The sequence below is a fragment of the Magnolia sinica genome, chromosome 9 (assembly GCF_029962835.1).
Source record: "Magnolia sinica isolate HGM2019 chromosome 9, MsV1, whole genome shotgun sequence".
NCBI classification, from domain to species: domain Eukaryota; kingdom Viridiplantae; phylum Streptophyta; class Magnoliopsida; order Magnoliales; family Magnoliaceae; genus Magnolia; species Magnolia sinica.
In genome coordinates this window covers 2,247,869-2,262,779 of record NC_080581.1, presented here as the reverse complement: position 1 = coordinate 2,262,779, position 14,911 = coordinate 2,247,869, and the positions used below count along the sequence as shown (strand labels likewise).

Here is a 14,911-nt window from a genome sequence, read left to right as displayed (position 1 = left end):
CCACGATACCTATATGGATGAAACATAGCTGGAGATCACACTGATAAGAAATTTTGGTGGGCCATCTAACGGACGGTTGAAAAAAAAGTGGTCAAAGTTCAGATCCAAAGGGCTAATTGAAGTGGGAAAGATAATCTTATAGCGTGATTTTTGTGACCTGATGCATCCACGATGGGCCCAAGAAATTCAACGGTCTGGATTAACATACATGTATGCCACAAGATCAGTAAATGAACCCTGCACTTGGGAGAGTCTAACGTACGCGTAAGGTTGTGTGCGCTTGACATGGGGCTTTGATGGAAGTGGTATTTGAAGTGCAACCCCATTCAAGGGTGGGCCCACCGAAAGAATGGTCCGGATCTCATGTATCTATGCCACGTGTAAGATGAGAAATGAACATAAAAACATAATCATAACACCATTCTACATTAGATTCTGCTGTACAAAGGTAGATTAAGCCCACTACACACCATGCGCAAGATATCATTAAGGCCCAGAAGTACAAAGCATGCTGAGTGTGCAACAAGTATACAATTCCTTGAAAGCGTGTGGAAACTCACACGTGTGCAACGACGAGATTCCCAGAGTGCCGCTGAACAGGATGCGATATCTGCGTGGAGATAAAAACCAATGGCCCATCTCATCGACCTGATCGATCTCAATCACACCGATTCTCGAACGACCGCTCTTCTATGCTTTCCAAGATCGGTTTCCACGATCGGACGGTCAATAACACGTCTTCTCCACACAAGCCTTCGGTGAAACCAGATTTTGTAGCGTTGATACTGCCCATGGGCTTATGTGGGCTCGAGCATGGGCTTTCAGGGGCCGTGTTGCTAGGTGGGCCACCACGCTTACCGATTGCTGTGAGACGAGTGGCCAACGACACCAGATCAGCTGGAGAAGATTCTAACCGGTAGATCGAGTGTGGCAACAAGAAGTAGAGGCGACCCGGCTCGAGCCGAGCCTCAGGATCAAGCGTCCGTTGCGAGCCCATCGAGAGTAGATGGGACGACGAGCATAAGAAGTGCTTAGCCGGCTTGCCGGTGACTTGGCTTACTGTAGTTGGCTCGGTGAAGTCCTCAACGTAGCCATTGAGGTGGACCACACGTATGGAATCAAAGGACGGTGATGATCTACTGGAGAAAACACAGCCCATCTCTCCCGCACATACACAGAAACTCTGGTGTATCTCTCTCTCTCTCTCTCACGCTCTCTCATAGATACGTCCATATATACCCAATAACCATTGACTTAGATTTTAAAAATCATTTAGTTTTTTTTTTTATGTAATTTATTTGGAGATAAGATAGGTAGCAGCCTCTGATGACGTGGCTCTTTTACACGTCCAACATACGAGGGAGTTTTGTGGGGCCCACCGTGATTTAGGAGTTCCATCCAGCCTTCCATTATATTCTCCCCTTCATGTTGGGTATGCATCGGAAAATTCAGCTTGATCTATGACTTAGGTGGGCCACGGAAGAGGGAACAACGGGGGACATTTGGAAGGGTGACGCCCCACTATAGTGGGGTCCACGGTGTTTTGTATATGCCATCCAATCCATTCATCAGGTAATCAGCACTAACAGGATCAAGAGTCGAAAAGGAATTAAGGTATTCTGACAATCAGGTGGGCCACACGGAGTGAAAATATAGAGGTTGTGGGTGCCTTGGTGTGTCCCACCTGAGTTTTTTTATTAGTATGGTTCTCGGGATATATGGTAAATGTGAAGAGATTCACCAGATGAACGGTTTCCGAAATCATAAAAACAGCATTGGTGGGCCCCACACAGCTAGAACGGGAAGCGGATTGGGTGGTGACGCAGGGCCATCCAGTTAGATGGTGTTGGCCGCTGTGGGGCGCAACGTGATGTATGTCTTTAATCCACGCCGTCCATCCATTTTTACGGCTTATTTTATGACTTGAGCCCAAAAATGAAGCAGTTCCAAATCCAAGGTGGACCACATGGTAGGGATATTTGAATGCCCACCGTTAAAATCTTCTTAGATGGATGGCGTGGATATAAAACAGATACATCATGGTGGGTCCCACAGCGTGGTGTTGGGGTCACCACCCAATCCGCTTCCGCTAGAATGGATGGTACTTACATTCGAACGGATGGTTATCATTCCCCTAATTGAATTTAGGTTAGTGTACAATGTTGTTCTGGCTATCCGTTTGTGCAAGTGGGGTCCATGGTTGAGTGATCCGGGCAATTAATATTATGGGCCTCACTCCTGATGGACCATGCGTCAAAAATCTCACAGATCGAAAATAAACCTATAGTTCGCATTAGGCTGAAAATGTCAATTATTCTACGGATAGGATCTTCCAATATAAGGAAGATGTGGTTCATGGTACACCCACGAAGAGATTTCACATCAACGGTTTGGATCACTAAAGCAGAGTGACGCAAAGAAGGACATGAGGTCGAGCACGGTCGGGTGATAACTGCTCTGACTCCAAGTAACTTATTTGAAATCCACGTGAAAACTTCAGTATATGTTACAAATTGATGTTTGGATACATCGAAAAAAATATATAAAAAATTATTTCAGCAGGCTGAATCATGTATAGAATACGTTTTTCTTAAAGCTTGATTCGCCCCCCTTATCAATTGTAGATGGGTTATAAGCAAATTGCTTTCAGGATAAGATAAGCCTATTATGAATCCAACGTGCAGCAACCACGATGGGTCCACTATGGAACGTTGTAACACAATTTATTTGTTCTGCCAGGATTGGATAGAGAGAAATGTTCACAGTATTTACTAAGGAGATTTGGATGTTTCTGATGGGGGAGATGGTGTGTTAAGATGATGAAATCGGACTGGAATGGTCCAATTTATATAGGCATCAGGTATAACACCGTTGTTGTGTGGTTATTCAATAGTCCAGAACATTTGAAAAACGTTTCTGGCCGTTGACAATTAATCCCAAACGTTTCTAGTCGTCAAATCAGAAGATGTGATCGTTGGATCATCCTGGCCCGTCTGTTTTTAGACTGTTGTCGAAGTATAAAGTATGTCATCTAGCGTTACTAGAACCACAATGCCCCACTGCCCACGCACGTGCCCGAGCCTGAGCGCGCGTGCGTGCATGTGTTCCAGTGCGTCGAGTATCACCTCTTCCAAAAACTCCAAGTAAGAATACTCTTCACAATTTCTCATATAAAACATTAAACTTTTCTTTACATTTCTAATGTGGGACAAAGCACACACATCGCACTTTTGAATTCAAAATTTTTAAAAAGCGTTTTAGCAGGAAATTCTTGAAATTTTGAAAATTCAAATTTCCTTTTTCAAAAAACTACTGATTTTCAACAGTATATGCAGAAAAGAAAATAAAATTAATTTTAAAATAATTTTATTAATTATGAAAAATGAGTTTATAACTCTTTAAATAAGCTACAAACCATACGAAGAAGTTTCGAAATCATACCATGCTATTATCCTAATTATTCTAACTACTTTTCATGTTGGCTCAATTCCTAAATTTCAACGGATGAAGAATTATATTTAAAATAAAACTTACTGTTAGGGGTGTACATGAACCGAGCTAGCTCGGTTAGCTCGCTTGACTTGACTTGAAAAAGCTCGATTTGACTCGGTTCAATGCTGAGTTCGAGCTGAGTTGATATGATTTTTTGAGCTCGAAATTGAGTTCAAGCTGAGTTCGAGCAGGCCCTAGCTCGACTCAACTCGAATCGAATCCAGCTCGAATCGAACTCAGATCGAACCAGTTTGGTGACTTGGTTACTTTGCCATTGATGTTGCTCACCAAGTGTTTGATAAAATGACTCAATGAAGTGTGGCCGGTGACAATGAAGGTTATGAAACAAATACCATTTTTTTTCTTGGTTTTTATATTGCTTAGAAGTTGTTTGATAAAATACCTCTAAAACCATTGCTTCTGTTTCACATAGAGATGAGTTTTGAATCTGTAGTCCAGGTGTTTGTGGAAATGTCTCAATGGCAAACTCGGCCCAAGCTGGCCTAAGCTACTGGCCAAATCGAGCCAAGCCAGCCAGTCAAGCTCGAGGATCAAGTTGAGCTGAGGCTAGCCAGTGGCCTAGCTGAGTCAAGCAGAGGCCCCAGCTTGACCCGCTTCAACTCGATGTACACCCTACTTACTGTAAATTGTTAAAATGAAATTAAAATAGCAATTCGGCCGTTGATATGTTTGATGGCTCATTTCGGTTCACCGAGTAAGTCTATTTTAAGTTCTAAAGGTGTGGATCACTTCTATTATCGACTGGCCTTTTCTTATCCATCTTGGTCATGTAAGTGTCCGCAAACTGCTCCACATCACATGGCCCCACCTGTAAGAACTCTCAGATATCCATCTGATTGTGGCCAAAACAAAACACACCCGTTTTTATAGTGTGGAACACCCAAAGTAAAAGTTCGCTGGGGTTGAATCTTATGCTAACTATTCGTGAATCTACCCAATCGCATCGAGAATGGACGGTTGTGGGCCCACTTGATTCGGTTCGGTTACCGACTTACCGACATCGACATGAAACAGGTGGGGCCCACATCTAAGATTATTCAACCATGTAGGAATGGTTGCCGACCAGACATTTTTGGTAAAGATGAGGGATAGACATTTTTGGTAAAGATAAGGGATATTTTGGTCATTTTACACAAGCTATGATTAAAAAGCACCCGTCGTCACCCTCAATCCATTTTTCCTCCGTCGCGACTGACCATCCAACCTGTACTGCCACTCAATGGACCCACATGATTATATTTATTATGATTTAAACCGTCCATGATACTTTTAATGTCAATATGATCTGGAATTTGATTTTAAGATTTTAATTCAAGCCCTTGAAAATCTTTTTTATTTTCATTGTCCTAAATTCATCTATAGATAAGGAGTCACAATTCAGTTCATGTAAATTTTATTTATACAGTTAATAGGATATATTAAACAACATGGATGGTTCTGATCACAGGAACACTCTTCATGTGGGCTCCAGTGCGCAACGACAAACGCTGAATTCTGAGTCGCGACAGAGGCTAAAACGAACTCAAGTTCATGCAAGTTGCACTGATCGACCCAAAAAGGCCCCGTTCCTTATAATATTAACGGATAGACCTGCGGACACGAGCGGAGAGGTTTGCTCGACCCACAAATGAACGGCCAGAATATAAAACATGGTGGGCTCCACAGTTATTAATCCACCAAGCATGCTGGTTTCCAAATCAATGAATCCAATTTCCTCCATCAGCATTTAATCATCTCTGCCCGAGAAAAAGGAAAGAAAATAAAAAATAGAAATATACTGTTAAGGTACATGAGGGAGCACATACTGAATTTGTGTTCCTATGGTGGGGCATGCACACAGATGATCTGAACCATTCATTCGATCGGATTACAAGTAATTCAAATTTAACCTTTCAAATTCTGGGCCCAAGTTTAGATGCATCGTGATAAGAAAAAACTGTGGCAATTGAATTTCTAATTATTAGATTAGTGGATATCAATTGCACGTTTGAAAATGAAAAAAAAAAATCAAATGGTCTTATGTCAACCAACAAGTATCACGAATCAGAGCCTGGGTTCAGTTCCGCTTAGTTAAAGCCTCACTTAGAAGCTAGTGTCCGTACTCTTGTGGGCCCATTTAGGCCTCTACCTAAAAAATGTGGATTAGGTGATGACTCCACTGTGGGGCCCACCGTGATGTATGTGTTTTATCCATGCCGTCCATCCGTTTTCCAGCTCATTTTAAGGTATGAGCCAATAAGTAAATTAGATCAGAAGATTAATAAGTGGACCACACCACAGGAAACATTGATGATTGAACACTCACCATTAAAAAGTCCTTGGGACCCACAAAAGCTTTGGATTAAGCTGATAATTTTTATTTCCCTTCATCAACGTCTATGTAACCTTATCAACGGGTTGGATGGCAAATAAACATAACAGTGGACCCTAGGAAAGTTTCAATGATAGGGGTCATTATCCCATTGTTTCCTTATGGTGTGGTCCACTTTAGCTTTGAGTCTGTTTCATTTTTTGGCTCATGTGCTCCAAATTAATGGCAACATGGATATAGAACACCTACATTATGATAGGCCCTATGGACCTGGGTATTTCTGGGGCCACCCCCTAATCCGCTTCCCACCTACAATTAAGGTGGGCCCATCACTTTAAGATTCAGTGATTCAGATCGACCCTTCATTCATATAAAGTTGGCCCAGTCAAGCCCACTAGCTCTCTATTTTCAATTCTGATACATGGGGCACGTGGTTCGGTAATCTAGACCGTTGATATATTGATTCACATCTTTGATTGAGTATAGCAAAAAAAAAAAAAAAAAAAATCATCATTGGAAAATTTTAGCCACGTGTATTGTCATTGAGCCTTAACCATCTAGTTGTTAGGTTCTACTTTCCAGATCGGGCTTAAATAGTCGTTGGTCGTTGGTCGTTGGCTTGGTGGGCCATCACAGCTGCACTCGAAAGCTACAGAAAGTGACTTACAGAAAAATAAGATTCCTTCTCTCTCTTTCTCAGATATGAACAATTAGAAAGAAAAGCCAAAGTCCTCACATTCCTTCGGACAAGCCAAAAACTTTGATACTCCGGTGAACTGGATGAATGATACACATGCACTCATCTGGCTGTCTATGCCACGTGTTAGATGAGAAATTAACGTAAAAACATATACATAAGGTTATACTATACAGGTAGGTTACAGGTAGGTTACGCTGGTACACACCATGCGCAAGATATCATTAAAGCCCAGAAGTACAAACCATGATGAGTGTGCAGCACATGGGAACACGTATACAATCCTTGAAAGCGTGTGAAAGTTTACACGTACGCAATGACGAGACCGTCGGTGAACAAGATGCCAGCTCTACGGCGAGTTAAAAACCACAATGGCCCACCACATCGACCGGATCGATCTCAATCACACCGATGCTCGAACGACCGCTCTTCTATGCTATCCAAGATCGGTTTCCACGATCGGACGGTCAATAACACGTCTTCCCCACACAAGCCTCTCCTCAAACCAGATTTTGTAGCGTTGACAGAGACCATGGGCTTATGTGGGCTCGAGCATGGGCTTGCGGGGGGTGTTTTGCTAGGTGGGCCACCACGCTTACCGATTGCTGTGAGACGAGTAGCCAACGACACCAGATCAGCTGGAGAAGATTCTAACCGGTAGATCGAGTGTGGCAACAAGAAGTAGAGACGACCCGGCTCGAGCCGAGCCTCAGGATCAAGCGTCCGTTGCGAGCCCATCGAGAGTAGATGGGACGACGAGCATAAGAAGTGCTTAGCCGGCTTGCCGGTGACTTGGCTCACTGTAGTTGGCTCGGTGAAGTCCTCGACGTAGCCATTGAGGTGGACCACACGTATCGAATCAAAGGACGGTGATGATCTACTAGAGAAAACACAGCCCATCTCTCCCGTACATACACAGAAACTCTGGTGTATCTCTCTCTCTTTCTCTCTCTCTCACGCTCTCTCATGGATACGTCCATATATGCCCAATAACCATTGACTTAGATTTTTAAAATTATTTAATTTTTTAAAAATGTAACTTATTTGTAGATGAGATAAGTAGCAACCTCTGATGACGTGGCTATTTTACACGTTCACATTACGTCAAATACCTTAAGTTCGAGTTTTGTGGGGCCCACCGTGATTTAGGAGTACCAACCAACCTGTCATCATCTTTTCCGGTTAATGTTAGGTGGAAGCGGATTGCCTACTGAGTAAACTCTGTGGGGTCCACCGTGATTTATGTATTTTATCCTGTTTGTCCATCCATTTTACAAGATAATTTTAACACCTTAACTCAAAACCGTAGCATATACATTGTTAAAATGGACCACACTACACGAAACAGTGTGAATTGAATTTATACTGTTGAAAAATTCTCAGGGGTTACAAAAGTTTTTGATCAAAATTACATTTGTTTTTTTTGCCTTCATCTATGTATTTTTTGATCTTATAAACAGTTTGGATGAAAAATAAACAAGGCATAGAAAGGTTTCAACGATGGAAATCATTATTTCCACTGTTTCTGTGATATGGTCCACTTGAGATTTTTATAAGCCTCAATTTTAGTCTCAACGCCTAAAATTAGATGAAAAAGCAGATTGAAGGTGTGAATAAATCACATAATTACGCAGTGTGCCCAACTGAGTTTACTCAGTACGATAAGAACCTGCTGAGTAATTCAGTAGGCATTTCACGTTAAGTATACACTAGAAAATTCGGTTTGATCTGTTCAGAATACGACATGCGGTCGATGGAAATTCATAATTAAAGGAATCGCAGAATTATTCTTCACATCTAGAAAGAAGGTAATCCCTGATCAGCCAATGCATGTTTGAAACAGACACTAAGAGAAACTTAGTCTCATGATCTCTTGAGCAAAACGGATGAGCACCACGGATATACACAAATATCTGAAATGGGGCCCACAGCTACGTTGCGTCCAACCCTGCCTGGACGGAAATCCATCCGGGCGGGGCTCTGTGGGACCCACCATGATGTAAGTGTTTTATTCACATCGTTTATCATTTTTCTCAAATAATTTTAAGGTATGAGCCAAAAAATGAGGCATGTACTGGGCTTAAGTGGACCCCAAGGTGGGGATTGAACGTTTACCATTAAAAACTTCTTGAGAGCTGGATAAGCTTTGGATCAAGCCGATATTTGTGTTTTCACTTCATCCACGTCTACATGAACTTATGAATAGGTTGGATGGTAAAAACAACATCATCGTGGCCCTTAGAAAGGTTTCAAGGGTGGGTGTCATTATCACTGCAGCTTCCTCTGGTGTGGTCCATTGGAGCTGCAGACCTGCTTCATTTTTAGGATCATACCTTAAAATTGTCCGATAAAAGCAAGGAACGGCATGGACAAAATACTTACATCACGGTGGGCCCCACAGAGGGTAGGACGTGCATACCGAAAGTGGTGTTACCCGATCCGGCCGAATCCGCTTCCGGCTTCTGCGTACGCAGATTGCATGGTGAAATTGCGAGTAGTGACTCGCAACGCTCCGTGGGCCCACCATCATGTGTGCGCATCCATTTTTGCTAATATTTCTGGTATCCTTCACACAGATCTGCATGACGAAATCAACAATGTTGGATGGTGAATAAACATTGCAGTGGGCCTTAGAAAGTTTTGAATGGTGCCGTTCAATCACTTGTTTTCGTTTTTTTTTGTAGTGTGGTCCACTTGAAATTTTGATACGGTTAATTTTAGCGTATATGCCCTAAAATAACGATCCAAAATTAATGTAAGGCATGTATAAAACAATTATATCATGATGGGGCCACATATCACCGTCGAGTTGTTACAATGTCACCTCGCTGGCGGTGAAAATATGCAATCCGCGGCCCGTTCCATCAGCGTATCACTCGAATTACGCTGCGTGGCATCCAAAAACGTCGGTACTATGTACTACTGAAAATGGATGGACGGCATGGGTAAAATAAGAATCTGAATCCTCTAATTTAGTAAATAGGAAATTTTTGTTTGTCTTCATTGTAATTGATCTGTGTCATTGGTTACATTACGAGGATTTACTGCTAAAAGCTTTCATAAGAAGTTCATGTGCTGGAAACCTAGGCGGGCCACAGTAATTAGGACGGTACGCGAACCGAGTTAGCTCGCTTAGCTTGCTCGGCTTGGCTCAAAAAAGTTCGATTCGACTGGGTTTGAAACTAAGTTCAAGTAGAGTCGAGCTGATTTTTTGAGTTCAAAAAAATTTTGAACCAAGTTCGAGGTTGCCCAAGCTTGACTCAACTCGGATCGAACCCAACGCAAATCGAACTCGGATTGAACCAATTCGATGACTCGGTTACTTTTGTGTTGATGTTGCTCGCCAAGTGTTTGAAGAAATGACTCATTGAATGCCAGTTGTTGGCAAGGAAAGTATATATATGAAACAAATACCCTTTTTTTTTTCTTGATTTTGATGTTGCCTACAATGTGTTTGATGAAATACATATAAAACCACTTATGCTGTTTTACATACAGTAAGAATTTAAAGGTGCACTCCGTGTGTTTATGTAAATGCTGCACAGGCGAACTCAGCTCGATCTTGTCTCGAACTCAATTCGAACTGGCCCAAGCTGTTGATTGAACTAAGCCGAGCTAGTTAGTCAGGCTCGAGGAGCGAGCAGAACTGAGTTCGAGCTGGGGTTAGCTAGTCGTCGAGCCCAGTCAAGTTGTGTCAAGCTCGACTCGGTTCAACTTGTGTACACTTTTAACTGTAATGTTTGTGAGAAATCTATCCTGTCTATTCATTTTTTGAGATCATTTTAGGACATACTACTAAAAATGAATCAAATCAAAGACTCAAGTGGGCCGAAAACTCAAGGATTGAACGTATACAATTGATATATTCATGGAGCCACATAAGTTTTGAATCAGGCTACTATTTGTGTTTTCAGTTCATGTCAGTAGGATTGACGTCGTGAACAGTGTGGATGGCATGTAAACATCACTGTCAGCCCAGGGAAGTTTCAACAGTAGGAATTTTCCTAACTAACTTTTCCTTTAGTGCTGCCCACTTGAGTCTTTGATCCTTCTAATTTCTAAAATGATCTAGAAAAATGGATGAACGGGATAGATTTCTAATAAACATTACAGTGGGCCCCACCTTGGTTTCCAGCGCAGTAACATTGGTGGTCCATTAAATCCGTTCATGTTGCCGCATTAAATGCATGTGGCCCAATTAAGTTACAATAAACATAAATTTCATGTTTGCAGCAAGTCAAGGGATTGAAATTTATAAAATCAACACATTACGGTGGGGCTCATGTAACTTTTCCAATAGCACACACTACCGGCGTCGGTGACGCGTGCTACACCACGCAATCGAGTCCGGTACGGTGTGCTACAAGGGCTCGGCTTCAATGGATCCGGGATCCATCGAGGTGCGTGAGACCCTGTGGGGCTTACGTTCAAGCATACGACTACATTAATGCTCTTCATCTGTATTGAAAACTCATTTTAGGATATTATTTTAAAAAATAAAGCAGATTCAAATCTTAGATGAACTATGGTATAGTATATAATAATAATTGATCATTAAAAAATTATTATAGGCCACGATAGCTTGTGACCTTATCAACTGGCCTACTACATGAAGTTTTTAATGGCGGGGTAAGACGCAATCCCCGTCACCTGGAAGTAGGGCTGAAAGTCGGGCGGGTTGAGTCAGGTTGGTGCTCAACCTTAGCCCGACCCAAGATTCCTATACCTTAGCCCTAACCCAGGAATTTTCAACCCAAGTGAGCTCGGTTAGGTTGGTCGGGTGGATACATATTAATATTTTCGTTATTACATTAGTCTAAATTATGATTTTATTAATTATATATGTAGTTATTTATCATAAAGAACTTCATTTTTTTCTAAACAAACAAGCTAAAATACAGGACAATTAGTCTTTCAAAAGTTGTGTTGTGTAGCATGCAATCTACTTGGGGAGAGAGAAATCTGGTACATATTGTTAGCTTGAGTCATTGAAAATGACGTGGACCAATGAGACCCGACTGCACTAGAATTTCATGTGCCTTCAACATAGATGATCCGTACTAAATTATAATTTATAAGTAACTAATATATTGATCGGGTTCAAGTTGGATCAGGCAACCGGTGATCTCAACCTGAGTCTAATCCAAGTTTTATCGGGTTGGTGATTATATGGCCCAAGTCCGAATACGATACATCTTGCCCAAGCCCAACCCAATGTTGGGTCGACCGGGTTGAACCTGCCGAACTTTCAACCCTACTTGGAAGTAAAGATGTACACAAGTCGAACCGAGTCGAGCTTGGCACAGCTCAACTCGGCTCGACCACTAGCTGACCCCAACTCAAACTCGGCTCGGTCCTCGAGCCTAACTAGCTAGCTCATCTTGGTTCAGTCAACAGCTCGAGCCAATTCGAGCCAAGTCCGAGCTAAGATTGAGACGAGTTCGCCTATGCAGCATTTTCACAAACACATGGACTGCACCTTCAAATTCTCACTGTATGTAAAACAGCAACAACAGTTTTACGGATGTTTCATCAAACACCTTGTAGGCAACATCAAAATCAACAAAAATGGGTATTTGTTTCATATACATACCTTCATTGCTACCAGCCAACACTTCGTTGAGTCATTTCATTAAACACTTGATAAGCAACATCAATATCAAAGTAACTGAGTCACCAAACTAATTCGATCCGAGTTCAATTCAAGTTGGGTTCAATCCAATTCAAGTCAATATCGAGCATGCTCGAAATTGGATCAAAATTTTTTCCAGTTCAAAAAATCAGCTCGAATTCAGTTTCGAAGTAGTCCATTTGAGCTTTGTTGAGTCGAGACCAACAAGCTAACCGACCTAACTCGGTTCGTGTACAGCCTACTTGGAAGTTGAAAAATGATAATACTAAAGGTTAAGGAGCATTGAAATTACTTAGTTAATGGATGGAAATGATGATATCTAATGGTGACAAATCTGACGTCCGTCATTTAACATATAACGTTAAAAATAAAAATAAAAAAACCAACACATCAGAAGAAGCTTCCACGGCCCGTGATGACAACGATATGGAAAAGCAAATTCAGTGGATCTGGCCAACTACCGAGCTCAATGAATCTGGTCCATCCGTGGTCCACTGTGATGTATGCATTTTATATCCGCGCCGGTCATCTGTTTTTCCAGCTCATTTTTGGGCGTGATCCCAAAAATGAAAATGATCGAAATCTCAAGTATCCCACAATAAATAGTGGTGAGTCAATGCCCACCGTTAAAAACTCGTTGGGGGCCACAGTTTTGGATAACGCTGAAGTTTGTGTTTTCTCTTATTCCATGTATTTCTGACTTCATCAACGGTTTGGATGAAAAGTAAACATTGCAGTGGACCATAGGAAGTTTTTTTTTTTATGGTGGGCATTCAATCACTTCCTGTGGTGTAGTCTACCTTGGATTTGGATCTGATTCATTTTTGGAATCATTTCTAAAATGAACTGGAAAATGGACGGACGGCGTGGATTAAAAAATACATCACAGTGGGTCCCACCGTTGCGGATCCACCAAGGTCGTGGTTCCCGAGGTCCACCCAATCCGCGTCCCACTTATACACAAGCACTCAAGGACAACGAAGTATAAATATATCAGCATCATCCGCATCATACGGAGAGATGTTTCAGTGTTATTGGAGCATGGTAAATTATAGTGCTCTTAGGCGTATTAGGAAACTTGGACAGTCTCATCGATCCATCTGAACTGTCCATTTGGTGAAGGATATATTGTATGGGCCACCGTATAAAAATCACATCAATCAGACAATTCTAAGAAAAGGAGTGATGGGTTATAAAATGAGCCGTTATGATCAGTTCCAGCGGACATTCCTAAATCTCGTCCATGTCTGGAAAATGAATAACTATGAAAGACAACGCCAAAGAATAGATGGATGGAGCAATCTGATGGATGCGATTTTTGTTTGGTAGCCGTTGAAATGTGATTTGCACCAAGTGGAAGGTCTGGATCCATTGATTGGACTGTCCAAGTGTCCAATTGCAACTGGAAACACTATCAACTTACGGTGGAGTGGATTCGGTGGATCCACGGAACTACCTGTGAGGCCCACCGTGATGTATTTATTTTATATCCACTCCGTTTATCCGTTTTAACAGCTAGTTTTAGTAAATGAGTTAAAAAATTATGTAGGTCTAACTCTAAGGCGGACCACATCACAAGAAACAGTAGTGATTGAACATCCACCGTTAGAAATTTTGTAAGCCGGCCCCTGCGCAATGTTTATTTGCCGTCCGAGCTACTAATAAACTCACACAAACCCAGACGAAGGGAAAACACAAATATTAATTTGATACAAAACTTTTGAAGGCTCCCACAAAGTTTTTAATGGTGGGCGTTTAATCACTACTATTTCTCATGGCCTGGTCCATTTGAAACTTCGATCTACTTTATTTTTATAAACTATTTGCTTTAAAATGAAATAGCAAAACAAATGAAAAGATGAATATAAAACACAAACACCAAGGTGGGTTCCACAATTATTGATTTGTGTTTCCTAATCCAATAATCCAATTAGCTCCAGGTCCTTACACTTGCTCCAGTGGTAGACTCCCAGGAGTTTCAACACCGGGTTCGAGTACCCATAGGTAGGGTTGTACACGAGTCAAGCTAGCTCGAAAAACTTGCTCGACTCGGCTCGACTTAGTTTAGATTGACTCAGCTTGAAAGGCTGATTTAAGACGAGTCAAGCTTGTTTACTAAAGCTCGAGTTGAGTTCAAGCCAAGTTCGACCATGATGTATTTTAACTCGACTCGATTCAAAGCTCGAGCTCGAGCTCGTCTCAAGTAATATATTTTAATAATATATATTATATTAATATTAAATATAATATAATATTATATATATATATATAAGTTTTTTTTTTTAAAAAAAGTTAAAACTTAAAATTTTTTACTAAAAAAGCCCTACCTGACCCTACCCGTCCTCATTCCTTCTTTTTCTTTTCCTTACCCTACCAGGATAAACTTGACTCGACTCGAGATAAATTTGACTCGACTCGAACCACTAGCTCAACTCGAACTCGACTCAAAAGTTTTGGCAAATAAGCCAAGCTTCAATGTTGAGCTCGAGCTTGAACTCGAGTATAGCATAGACGAGTCAAGCTGAGCTTGGCCCACCTTGACTCGACTCAGCTCGATGTACAGCCCTACCCATAGGTGGTGAAATCCCACTCGGCGCGAGTGTGTGGTGGTGTGTGTGCATGTGTTAAAAAAAAAAATCCAATTTGCTCCATCAGCATGATATCATCTCTGCCCGAAAAAAATTAAAAATGTAATGCTAAGGTCCATGAGGGAGTAGATATTGAAGTTGTGCTCCCATGACAGCATATGCACAGGTGA

At 41.6% G+C, this 14,911-nt stretch overlaps 1 long non-coding RNA gene across 1 annotated transcript; it reads right to left on the bottom strand.

Moving 5' to 3' along the window:
• Nucleotides 1-381: 381 nt before the first annotated feature.
• LOC131256639 (uncharacterized) lies at nt 382-7,521 on the bottom strand. The gene is made up of 2 exons (XR_009176900.1): nt 6,911-7,521; nt 382-648 (listed from the first exon to the last, which is right to left on the bottom strand). It is a non-coding gene; the product is annotated as an uncharacterized LOC131256639 (long non-coding RNA).
• Nucleotides 7,522-14,911: the final 7,390 nt, after the last annotated feature.